General features: G+C 37.0%; 1 long non-coding RNA gene across 1 annotated transcript; it reads left to right on the top strand.

The window, feature by feature from the left end:
- On the top strand, window positions 366–11782 carry LOC110397496. The gene is made up of 3 exons (XR_002437812.1): window positions 366–435; window positions 1370–1483; window positions 11567–11782. It is a non-coding gene; the product is annotated as an uncharacterized LOC110397496 (long non-coding RNA).

Below are 12720 nucleotides of genomic sequence, written 5' to 3'. Positions count from 1 at the left end.
GTGTGTGGAAAGAGTAGTACTAAGGAAATGATGAATAAGCTCTCAGGAAACACATCCAGACCATGCTGCCTTGTGGGAATTTTTATTAGTTCTGAAATTAGAAGCAGGGCATTGGGGTTGGGGAGAAGGGCGTGTCTCAAACCAGCTGCAGCTCATTTTAATTAAGGTCTAATTAGAAAGTAAAGCTTGCTGGAAGCAGGCGAAGTCTGTGTCTCTGTATAATACAGGGCAGCTCACTAAAGCAGATTTTGAGAATGAAGGGGTGGTAGAATGGTACTGACAGGAGAGAAAAGAACAATGAGTAAATTTAAAAGTGCTTGGGAAATTCTGTAGGGTTTTTTTTTTCTTTTTCCCCTAAAATCTGTGTTTGTATAGAATTTTCTTGGGTATCTTTGTTTTAGGGTAAAATTAAAAATGAAGGTCTACAGACACTAGGTGTGCATGTTTAGCCTTCTAAATGTATTATTTCCCTAAGTTTATGGAATTTACCCTTCCCTTCCCCACATTCTTTTCTTTGTTTGCTATGTTGGTTTTTCAGGCTGTCTGCTGTGGAGTACTCTGTAAGGTCATTTTTTGTGCAACAACTGAAAGTAATAACAATTTTATCTTGGTGTTGAAATACTTCTATGTTATCTGGCTATCTGTGATCACTATCTCTTCATAGATAACAGAATAGTTATTGCATTTACAAGATCTGTTGTAATCTTGGTTTATTTAAATCTAGTTTTTTTTGCAGGCAGTCAGTTACGCTTACTGAAAAATACTAGCAGAGGGATTTTCTTTGTCAAGAAGACAATATGTCCTGGGTTCTATATGTGTGTCCAGAGAAAGTATGCTTACTTGGATCTAGATGTTCTTTATTGCTTCCACAACTCTATTAATCTAAGGATGCTGTATAACAGGAAAGGCTGCATTATGAAATAACATGAGAAAGAGAACAAGAAATTTTGATCTTGGATATAACGTTATTTGTAGACCAGCCTATCTGTAGTCCACCTGTGTGAAGAGGCATCACCAACCAGGGGCATCACTAGATAATTATGCATGAAGTTTCAACTCCTCATAGCTGTGCTATGTATTTTTTCAAGTGCTCAAAAAATATTGGGAAGTCATGGTTTTAGATGAGGAGTTAGCAGGTTTTTCTAATGACTAAAAGATGGCAGATGTTGCTCACATCTTGTTGGGAAGTGGGAAGGTCAACAAAGAACATGAGAGGAAATAAATCTTTCTAAAATTCAGTTCCTGGGCAAAAAGCATAGCAAGTATTCTTGGAAGCCATTTTCAGGCATCTGAAAGGCTGTTGACTGCCAGTGGATAGCATGGGTTTACACAGTGTGAACTGCGCCTGATAAAGTCTTCTCTTTTCTAGAGGAGAAATGATTTGCTCTCTTCATGATGGGAATGTAGTGGATATTGTTTACCTTGACTTCAGCAAGATATCATAGCGTGGTTTTTGTCAAGTCAGAGATGCGTGGAATATAAGGTGAGTAGAAAACCAGCTGATCTCCAAGACTAATTTTTGAATTTTAACCAGATATTGATCGAGTGTTGTTTTCTGAGAGTCAGTGCTGGAATGGGTGTTTAGCGTCTTCATGTGTGACATGAATAATAGTCTTGTAGCAGTGCTTGCTCTTGCGTGATCCTACCTCAGAACTGTGGGTCAGACTCCTGGTGCAAGAGGTGAGGTCACTTAATGGTTTGTGTTGGGTGTGTCTGTGCTGCTTTTCTGACTCTCAAGTGACTTCTCTGTGCTCCTTGGGCATCCTTTTCTACACTAGCTACTGTAGTTTATACAATGACCAATCTCAATTTACTTGTCTTGGACTCTCTTGACCCTGGAGTAGGGAACTTGTTTTAGCAAGGAAGTTGACTTGGTGATGTCTAGAGGTCCTTTCCAACACCTATGACTTTGTGAAACCTCATTTGGAGTAACATGGTTCTTAATGTGATATCTTCAAGAAAAATAAATCTGAGATCCTAGTCTAATATCACTGAAGTTGTCTGGTAGTCTTGTTTTGAAAGCAGAGTAATCCAAATACAGTTGTATGTAGGTCATGGCAGGACATCAGAACTTGGAAAGTAACTTTTATTGTTCACTTGCCTAGAAGGAAAAACAGTTGTTATTTAAAGTTGTGAAACTGTTTCAGAAGATGTGCCTTCTCATTAACATAAAATTTCTGCTATGCTGTAGTGAAGTGTTGGCTTCTGGCTATGTTAAACTTAATTATTTTCCTCCTAACACCTTTTGTATTTCATGATTCTTGCCTTATCAAGTCTGATAGCAGTTACAAAAATAAAAGGGAAAGTGCAAATAATGTTTAATTCATGGTAACTTGTTCAAATTTTATGATCTGAGTAAAATAGCCTGCATGATATATTTGATTCATTTTTTTTGTGCTGGTTTAATAAATTTCTTTTAAAAACATAAAATAATTACAAAACCAATTTAGATGCAGCTTAATCCCATAAATATATTTTAAATTGACTTGTTAGCTTAAGCAACAAAACTGAAAAGAAATCTAGTATTGCAAGAAACAGTCAAATATGTGGAATGTCCTAGTTTTTCCTCTATAAATGATATTTGGAGATACCTCTGCTTATTCTCTGCTGGAATGAGAAACTGAGAAGGAGACTGTTCTAGAAGCATCTTTACGGAACATTACTATGTTAAAGCTGGTATTAAGCTAGCTATAAATCAACCTTACGTGACATTTTTTATTGTAGCCTAATGTTAAGGGCAATGCCATTATCTCTTTTAAAGTTTCATAGAAGTATATATTATTATTATCAGCACTCATAAATTTTGAATCACCAGCTGATGGGTAGTACAGTAAGGATTTAAAGAAGCCCTAGATCTCTTTCAGAACTCAATCTGGAGTACTAAAGTAGAATTCAAATATAAAGAAAAGTATATCAGTAGTAAAAAAAAAAAAAAAAACCTAAATCTTTCCAGTTCACAGCAACTTTGTTTACTTTAGCCCATTTTTGGACAGAAGCAAAACTAAGAAATGAGAGCCCAGCTTCCCTGCTGTCCTTGTTGTCGGTATGACTAATCTTGTCTTTCAGTAGCATCGTGAAATTTAGCATATCTACCTAGCCCGCTTAAAGGAGCGGTTAGCCCCATTGTTAACCAACCAAACTTGTGAATGGGTGAGCTGTGGTCGAGATCTCATGAGCACTGCAGACCTCTCTCCAAGCACGAAGACATGGTGTACCCAAATGTATGTAAGGAATGTGCCTTTGTGGATGTGCCTTGGAGCACACGATTAAGTGGCAGGATCCCCTCGTGCATCTGCCACAGAATTTAGGAATGCCTGCTTATTTAGGCTGGGCTTTGCAACATCTTGATCTGTATCTGCTTACTAGTCTAGCACATCTTCAATAGGGGTAGCAGATAAGGGGATGAGAAGTATTTCAGTATTTTTATGTCCTCTGATAATTGTTAGAAGGTCATGGAAATGGTTTCTCATGAGAATGTTACTTTACGAAGTTTTATGAGTATCTCATAAACATGCTATTTCTGATTCAGGTAGCTTTAAGCTGAATAAAAAATATTTCTAGTCATCTTCGGGCCTAGGATCAGTGACGTTCTTATTGTCTGCCAAAGAGCTGAAAGTATAAGATTCTGCAGAGCTCGGCCCTGATGTTTTGCACCAGTTAGACACTGCTCAGTTGCCTGGGCTGCAAGTCTTTGACTTGTGTTCTTAAGCTGTGATGAGGCTGACAGTGGTGGCTTTATTCTTACTATCTACAGAGTCTTGAACCATCTTTATTATAGTGATACAAGTTGCAGATTAAGTCCCTTAGTGGACAACCTTGTAGTTTGTTTAGACAATGGGAAGGGTCTATGTCTGTATTGAACAGATAAGGGAGGTTCCACGACTCTTTGTATGGAATATGCATGTACCTCCAGGAGGACCTCTGAATATGTATAAACTGAAGATCTTTTTTGTGCAAGGTATGTGTGTTAAGAGGAGAGTATCCCCCATGTATCCGGCACTCATATTGAAGAGTGCCCACTTTCTAACACTCCAACTTGTTTCTTGATTGATTGCTTTATGGTAACAATAGAAATATTAAATGAACAACTCATTCATTAGTTCAAAGAAGTCTTCCTATGGAGACTTAGTGGTGAATGCAGAAAGATAGACTAGACCTTTTCCCACATGCTATTTACTGAGTTCAGAGGAGAATTCCTCACCTCAACAAGTATAATTGAACTCTTAATAAATAAAATTGTAGGAGCAAGTCGTCTTTGCAGTGCTGATGTTTAGTTGATTCTATCACCAGTGACAGGGCCGACTAAACCTTGGCATGCAGTCAGTTGTGCATCCATCAGATGTAGCTGCTATTTTGGTGGAAAGGGATTTTTTTTCTTGTAGAGTGAAAACTGCTTCTCTCTTGCTGACCTATGCATGCCTCAGATACCCAATATACATACCCTAGAAAGATTTCTTGACTCTCTTAAAGCTATATCTGCTCTAGCAAATGAAGTGAGCCCTAAACTCTTGCACTAGCCTGCGATGATGGAAGCTTTCAGCCACTTCGGCACAGTTAAGAGATGTGCTTGTTACAACCCAATGCTTGTTCTTGGTTCAAGGCATGGCATGTGACGTACAGTCTTTCAATAGGCACTTTGGATGTAGTCCAACAGTCCTGAGGGAAGAAAAAACTTTGAACATGTGAACATAAACTACTGGGATACTTTGATTTAAGGTCAAAAAATTGCCCTTGTCTGACTTGAGAAGTTCAAGCCCATGGGCAAGCCCCAAGTATAAGGCAAGCCCATGGGACTTCAAGCCCAAGTTATAAGTCCCATTGGCTTGCCTTATACTTACCCAGTGTAAGCTAAAAGCTTTTTTTTTTCTGACATCATCAACATATTCTATGTCTTATTCCATATACTTCATGAGGTCTATACAGATAAAGCTAAAGATTATATTCAGTATACTGGATCACAGCTGAAGTTAGTAGAAGGTGCTTCTGTCTTCTCAAGGAGCATATCAAGCAAAGCCATGGAAGTGGTGGATTTCTTTGGAAACATAATATATAGTGCATTAAAATGCTGTATAAAATACATTGCTGTTTGTTTAGTCCTGCTTGCATGCCTTGATAGGATTTCATTTCTTTACAGTTCAGGAAATAATTTCCTAATTTTCAGCAATTATACCAACATATTGCATGAACAATTTCATTACGAAACTTGAATATCAGAAAAGCAGTGCAGAACTCCCAGGTGCCTGTCAACCAATTCTAGTTGGAAGTTATGTAAAATCTTTGCAAGGTTCATCCCATATTAAACAATTTTTGTAGCATCTGTCAGGAATGGGTGTTTTATTTCTTCCTCTGGACAGAGGGACAGAAAGACCTTGAAAAGCTCCCAGCCAACCCTAAATTTAACTCATTTCCTAGTACAGTGTTTTCCAGTTGGAAAAACACTTTGTTGCACTATTGAGGTAGTTCGTTTCCTCGTTTCCTTCAGGAGGCTGCTTCCAGCTCTTCAGATGATCATAACTGAAAATGGCTGCAACTGTGTGTATTTTGCCTACAGGGACAATAAAGAGAAGTGCCTCTTCTTCATAGGAGGTTTTCAGCTTTCCTAAAACTGAAGAAAGTGCTGGGATCTGGAAGTGTATCATGGTAATCCCAGACAACGATCACCTGGCCTCTGTAGTCTGTGAACAGTTAAGATCCTGAACTTTTACTTTATACTTTCAAGCTATCAAAATGAGGAGACTTTGAATTTATTACTATTAAATATAGCAATGTATAACCAAATTGAGTGATGCTTCCATTTCAAGGTTTCTAAGACTTGTGAGACCTTTTTTTTTTTTTTTTTAAATGACTGTAGTATAACAGTCTAAGCTATGGCTCCTGCTCTCAAATGGTCTAGGTTGCTTTCTAAAGTGACTTCTAAATACAGTTAGTTCTGAAGGTAAATTTCTGGCTGAGTTGCATTGGCCATCAAAGTACATCGAACAGCTTGAAAACTTTGCTATTGAACAATTGTTTTTTTTTTTTGTTTGTTTCACTAAGTATGATACTCAAGGCAAGAGCAGACTTGCAGTGACAGAAGAATCAGGATAGCATTGGTTTTTCTATTCCCTACATCTTGACAGTTTTTCAACCTCTATACACAGTTTGAACTGTTAGGGTTTGAGGTTGCTTTGGCTCTGTTTCTGCCTACATCTTACCACACATTTCTTCTGGGTTATTTCCTTGTAGTTTATCCATTATGTATCATTCTTTGTGAGCTCTTCTGTACTTCAGAAGTCCACTGAAGTTTGAGTAGTACAGAACACTTAGAGTGACTGGAAAGGAAGACAGCTATTGCAGCTTTTTAAGGTAATTGATGGAGTATGCTCTGCTTTTCCCATGTAGTATAGATACATTGGTCTAATTGTAGTAGATGCATGCCATCAAAACTACACTAGAGTTTACTATACACAAGCATGTTCTAAGGCACATTTTTAGTGAATTTTGTTGGAATCAAGTAACTGCAGGTATAGTTTCAAATTTATGAATACTGGGCTTCAAAACTGAGATTCTGAGAACTATAATGTAAATCTGAAATTATTGAATGAGATTTGTTATAATTTGGAATTTTGCACTGTTGCATGTCTGAGAAAAATTTGATCACAACTATGTTGAAAACTTATGTGTAGAGTAGTAAAGGGTTATGTTCAAATTATATACAAAATAGGCTTATTTCAAAGCAGAATCAGTTTGAAAATCTTTCAAAGAAAGACCAAGCAGAGTGTTTTAGTCAGGTAAGATTAATGCATGCTACTTGGGATTTGTATATTAGTTCATTCTTCTTTCCTGCTGTCTGCAGTGATGTCAGTTGCTCATATTTTCAACTAGTAAAACACAAGCTAAAGTTATAGGTTGCTAAATATAGCTAGCTTGCCACATCAGTTAATTTAATGGTTTATTTGTAATGAAGCCCCCAGAGCAAAATCCAAAATGCTGAGATAGAACTAAAACCTTGTTATAATTTTTAGCTGCAGCTTAAACTAATGGACAGTAAACGTGATAATAAAGCCCAACAATAAATGAAATATGGAAGGGGGTTAATAAAGAGCAAGGTTTCTCTCAGTGTATTCCCTTTAAGAGGAAAGGGGTCATTGCTTTAAAATGTATCATCACCTTTGAAACTGTCATACCCCAATTCATGTCTCCACCAGCTGGAGCATGCTTTCTTTTGGAGATGATTATTGGTACTCCATTCTCCTGAAATAAAACTAGACAAAGGCAGGAAAAGAGAAGGGTTGCTGAAAAAGGAGTGGTGTCATATCATATGGTCAAATTACTGAGGAATATCAGCATAATAAAGGCAAAGTTTGTTTCAGTACCTGTGATATTGAGAAAAGCAGGCAGCTTCTTCATGGGACCTGCATGTCTCTTGCTTAATACTTCTACCATTTCAAGGAGCAAGTAGGAGTACTTAACATTTTATAAGTGTAAAAAACACTTGACACAATGAAGTGCTTTGAAATTGTTTCTTTGCATTTCATATAGCAACTTACTTGTGTTGTTTAGAATGACAAGCTTTTCAGCTTCCTTGCCTTCTATTCACTGTATCAATTCTCTAAATCTGAACCATACACTGTGGCAGCTTTCCCAAGCTTTGCCTTTGTCAACTTTGCCTTGCAGACTGCACTTTTTTTAGAGGAAGATGAATAGAACCTCCCATACAGAAAAACCTTTACAAGCAGATACATGATTTTACTTTTATCAACCAAAGAGGTGTTTTGGATGGTGTAGCCTGGCTCTGAACAGCAATTTGAAACACTGTCCACTCAGGAACTGTCTCCCAATTCTGTCTGTCTGAGATCTTATCCATAAATCCCAAGTTTTTGTGACAGAAATGATTGTTTCCTTTTGAGGAAATAGAATTTTGGGATAGTCTTGATGCAACGCGTACTGAACATTTTGAGTGAAGATTTAAGCATGTAGGACAATACGTTAACATACCATGCCTCAAAATGACAATTCTATGCCTTTGGCGTGGAAATCCTCTTTAATACCCTTCATAAATATTTCCATGCCTGTCTTATGGTCTTATGCTATGTATATTGAATTATCTCTGGGAAGTTTAGGTGAACTTGAGGACTGTGGAGACTGCTCTCCTGCTGGAGGTAGTTCAGTGAGATAAGATCCTGATTAAGGAAGGTGCTGCATTAATTTGTTTATGTATTTTGGTTTACACTAAAGAATAACAATAGAAAGCAACTAATAACATGCAGTTAAACTCTTCTCGCTTTCCCAGTGTTTCCTTTTCGGGATATGATCTGCCAAAGAACTGGCTTAAAAGAGCACAGAATAAGTTCTATAGCTGACTGCAAGAGCACTCCTTAAACCAGAAATTAAAAATAATATTGGATTTACATGGTAACTAAACCATGTATGATGATGATATACTACTTAAATGCCTTCAAAAACCTGATCTTCAGTGACTTGCATATAACAGAGCATGCTTGATCAGAGAAAGTGTAGGTGTTTGTCCATGTTTGCATTCCATCATTGTTCTCACTGCCTTCATCTCCCACTTAATAGAAGAGAAATTATTTGTTACTGTAGCAAGCTGTCCAAATCAATGTTGCCATAGAAACTCTAACTTTCAGAATTGTTTTTCTTCTCAGAGATTGTTCATTTTTGCTTTTATCATTGATGCTAGCTTTGCATTTAGTAACTGTTTATTCGCTTACAAACAGAAGACAAGGGTGTGTAGGTTCCACATGGAATGTGATTATTTGCTTCTGGCTCCCCAAACTTCTAAGACTCATGTATTGAACATGGCAGTCAGCATATGAATGAGCCAGCAACATATGTTGAAACAGTTCTAATCTCAAATTTTCTACAGATCCTTGCTTCAGGATGTTCATCCTACCTGTCAGAGAAAGTGGTAAATGGCAGGTATTTTCTCAAGCTTTAGTCCTTAAGAGATTTAGAGCAAAAATCCCACCTCCTCTTATCACTAGCTGCCTACACACAGCCTTCTTCACAATGAATCTGATAGCACAAAGAACCACAGAATGATGCATCAAATATAATCACTCAGTGCATCTCAAACTTGCAGAACGTCTTTTATTATAAAACTGAGTTGTTTCTCTGGGGATAATGTGAATCTACCTGGCTAATTCCTATTGATCACTGCCGCAATTATGTACAGAAAAAATCTCTCAGAGAAAAGCCATAGAAAATGAATTCTTTATATTTTCAAAATAACTCAGATTCTCTCTTAAATCAGATTTTAGTTTAGTTGTGAGAGCTACTTGTGAGAAGGGAAGAAAAGCAAATACAAAACTTTCAAGTGAAAACTCAGCATGATGTTGTAATACTTCTGAGGTCTTGGTTACTTACCAAGAAAGTCAAACAAAAATAACACCAAATAAATCAGGCCATCAAAAGTACTTCAGCAGTTCACAATGTCTTCATCATCAAAGCTGGTATAATAGCTGTCAGTCCTGTTATCATGATAACTAGAGACAATTATTGGAACAAAAATTCCTCCTCTTACTTTTCAGGTAAATCACTTTAGTGATATTGAATACAATGGTAAGCCACACTGAGAAAAGTTGGACCACTTTTCATAGAATCACCAAGGTTGGAAAAGACCTACAAGATCATCCAGTCCAACCACTTTTGTTATAACCTTTGAGAAAACTGTCGGAGGAAGAGTAGGGTGGCAAGAGTAAATTCAAGTAATACATTAACAAGAAATGTTGTGTAACATCCTAGATACTCTTGTTAGATTATGGATCTTAAACTAGCATTTCAACATTAAAAAAAAAAAAAGCTCCTGACAATTCCTGTTTGGAAGAAGGGGAGGTGGGGTGAGCTTTTCCATTTAACAGCATTGAATTCTATCATATCAGAGCTTGTTATGCAACTATTTCCAGTTTTCCTTGACACCTTAGTATTGAAAAATTCAGGATTGCTGCACAAACTTTGTAAATCTTTTTTGGTTCAAATGCTTGTCAGGCTTGTAAACTAATACATCAGAACTTTCCTATTACTTTGAGGAGGATGAACATTTTGATAGGTTAGGTGCTCAGATGAAATATCAATAAGTCCTCTTCTGATGTCTGGCAACATTCAAAGCTGTGAATTTTTCACTTATTGATCAGTGAATGAAGTTTCTTCCTTGTGTTAATTGACTAAGAATAACTGTACAGCTACAGCTGACTGGAAAATACCTATAAAAAAATGGTCATGTGGAGAACTGAAATTGTGGACCTGGTTTATAAAATATAGGACTTCATAGCAGTGTAATGAAATAGTTATTTTTAATTAGAGCTAACAAAAATATCAGTAGGAAAATGAAACTTTTGGAAGATCCAGCAATACACATCTGTTTCCTTAAGCATTTTCTCTACTTTGTTTAAATGATAATCTGACAACTGGATGCAATTCTCTTATGTCCTAGGTAGAAATAACAGGACTGTCTTCCAAGGCGGGTTACTTATCTCTCTGTGATGTTTTTCTTGTCTGTTTGAAGTGTTTAAACATTGAAGAAGGTCTGAGGTACTACAAGTAGTTATGTAGAAGTGCTAGTCATCAGGTGTGGGAATATAATGCTGCTGATAAAGCATTGTTGGTGGCTGGGAAATCAACAGTTGTGGCTCTCATACACAGGAAAGCTGTCTCTCTTGGCTAATACGTGTCTGAAATGACCACTTAAATGGATATGGTGACAAAGTATAGATCACATAGATTTGTATTAAAACATAAAGTTGTGTTTGTGTAACGAATTGCCAAGACTTCAGGTACCACAAGGAATACGCGAGGAATAGGGTAGAAGTCAGATGAGGCAAATTTCATTCATGTGGTTGCACTTAGAAAGCAGAAAGTTCTGTCCCTGATAGAGGACATTTCCCTGCAGAATTTTCAGTCCTAACATCAGTTTGCTCACTTCTTCAAAGGAAACTGTTTATTGGAGATAGTTTGACTTCTGTGGATCATGAGCAGAAAACCACCAAGCCTTGAAATCTGTTGGTGCACAGCGGAGCTTCCCTTGTGCCTCTGTTAATAGTGGGATGAAAGAGGACAGTGTCACCAATAATGGGAGCAATTTCTCCAAATCAGTTTTGTGTGTACTGTAAAGATGTTTTCCCTTTGAAGAACAAAAGTGATCTGGAACTGATGAAATGTGTGTCCTGGTAGCAGGTTTTATGTAAAAAAAAAAAAAAGTTCAAAGCTTTCAGTATCTTATGAGAGTAGAAGGTTATATTTTTATTAGAAATTCATCTACTCTATTAGGATTTCAAACTGTGATTTCTAACTTTCTTTCTTTATGTTTACTTGAAGCTTACAATGAGAAATCATTTTAAATTTTTTCTTTATAGCAATGAAGTTAAAATGGAATTCACAATATCATAGGTCGAGTTAGCCCATTTTTAAGGCTTATTATCAAAGGGTAACTATTATTTTATAGTATTCTGTACTGGAAATTAGAATGTAAGGTGTATGAGATGAGTTACTTGGAATGAGCTGATTCTACTGAAGGTGTTTGTAATTTGTTTAATACTATAAAATGATTATTTCTTTAATTCTTATATAGTGAAGGTAACTGAATACCTCAGTCAAACCATGGTATGGGTGTGCTGTGGAAAGAAGCATGAAGAGTCCTTTTTTCCTCCCTAAATCTTGCAGTTTAAAAGTGGATCTACTGAACTCTGAAACTAAAGATGCTACAATAGAGGGAAGAAATTTCCCGAGGTCAGGAATCCTCATTCTTGACTCAGCTTTCCAAGTGCTCCTTGAAATAAACAAAAAACACAAGTGTAATGTAAAATAAAGAAACAAACTGCAGTGCTGTGTTGCTCTTGTAAGAGTGAACTTGAGCCTCATCAAAGAAGGGTTTGAACAACTCTAATCTAGAAAGGATAAAGTGCCTAATGCTGATCTGTGGGTTTCATTCATAAAAGCACCATTACATTTGATCTTTCACATAATAAGGACATGTCCTGGGTAGCCTGGAAGGTTTTGAATACATGTATGGTAACAAATATAGCCTGAGTGATGAAATAATTGGGAAAGTCACATGTAAGTGCCACTCTTGATTGAGTTATATACGCTAAAAAATGAGCCTAATGCTGTTCTCCCCTGTTTGTGTCTTTTTCCTTAACACCTGTATTTTGATGGAGTAAACAGGTGATTCCCATACTGTAACTCAAATTTTTCAGTCACTCTGAACCTGCAAGAGTTCTTCCAATATTCCTCTACTTGATAAGAGTACTTTTAAACACTAAAATTCTGTGCTTTGGGGCTGTCTCTCTGTCAGTGGCTGAAAAACTCCCTCCAGCTTCATGTTTCAGCCATGACATGCAGCCCACAGCACACATAGCTTCTTGTGGTGTCTTTGCAGCTATGAAACTTTTTAATCTCTTCTTCTTTCTTTATTCCCTACAGAGCTCACATACAGTGACCTCAAGCACTAAACAAAAATAGAGACAGCAGAATGGCATAGTCAGATGTGTTCAGTTAAATCTACCTGAGTCTGACTGAACCCTTATGCCTGAAATTGGTTGAGATTGTTTCTCTGAGAAAGCATTCAAATTGTACTTGTTAACACAAACAGGTTGCCATGATGACAGTCACATGCCTAATCTGAAAGGCATTGAGCAAGAACTCCAGAACAATCACCTTTAACTGTATCTCTCTGTGTCAAAGCTTTCTAGTTCATCTCCATGCAAGGTGAAAGCTGCGTCGCTA

The sequence above is a fragment of the Numida meleagris genome, chromosome 4, assembly GCF_002078875.1.
Source record: "Numida meleagris isolate 19003 breed g44 Domestic line chromosome 4, NumMel1.0, whole genome shotgun sequence".
In the NCBI taxonomy this organism is placed as follows: domain Eukaryota; kingdom Metazoa; phylum Chordata; class Aves; order Galliformes; family Numididae; genus Numida; species Numida meleagris.
The sequence above is the reverse complement of the archived record's forward strand: the minus strand, read 5'-3'. Positions and strand labels throughout refer to the sequence as shown.